The sequence below is a fragment of the Corvus brachyrhynchos genome, unplaced genomic scaffold (genome assembly GCF_000691975.1).
Source record: "Corvus brachyrhynchos isolate BGI_N302 unplaced genomic scaffold, ASM69197v1 scaffold351, whole genome shotgun sequence".
NCBI classification, from domain to species: domain Eukaryota; kingdom Metazoa; phylum Chordata; class Aves; order Passeriformes; family Corvidae; genus Corvus; species Corvus brachyrhynchos.
In genome coordinates this window covers 209,857-210,651 of record NW_008236203.1, presented here as the reverse complement: position 1 = coordinate 210,651, position 795 = coordinate 209,857, and positions in this window count along the sequence as shown.

Genomic DNA, 795 nt, shown 5'->3' with positions numbered 1-795 from the left:
TTCACAAGAAATATATCCCTTTGTAGCCTTGCTTTGCACTGATAATTCAATTGCCAACTATGTGGAAGAGATGCAGTAAGGCCCACTCACATGCTGCTTAAATCCTTGCTTTAAAATACATGATTTTTTCCCCAGCATTACCAATTCTTCTGCCCTGAGAGTTGAGGATTATAGAGCACTCTTCCAGTTTCCATAATCAAGCACCTGAACACCTCAGAGCATGTTTAAAAATAAGTGTGATAATAGCAAGCGGAAAGCTTGAGAATGAGGCTCGGTGTTTATAATCCAAAAGAACATTACAATTTGATGTCAACGTTAAACTGATGGTTGTTAATGTCCAATAGGTAGGTAACACCCGACAGAGCGTTTGTGTGCACAGCCTGACCCTGAAGACAGGCTTTTGGATGGGGACGGGCAACCTCTGCAGGAAAGGGAAGCGTCTCCTTCACAGTCCAGCGCAGGAGGTCGGCGCGGGCAGCCCGGAGTCATTGCGGCCGTGGGCTCAGCCCCGGCGCCTCAGACCGCGGCCGCACCTGTCCAGGTGAGGCTGTCAGTGCAGCCCCTGCCCGGGGCGTGTTTCGCTAACCCGCGAGAGCGCCGCTGTCACCTCGCACCAGCACAGCTCGGCTGCGGTGTGCGCCTCCGATCCGTTGCCTTTGTCCCGGAGCAGAGGAGCGGGCCGGCCCGGGGCGGGCAGAGCGGGGCTGAGCGCCGAGCAGCGAGACAAAAGGTGGGCGAGGCCGCCCGTCCCTCCACCCCCGCGGGCACCGCTGCGCTCCCGGGGAGGTCCGGCCC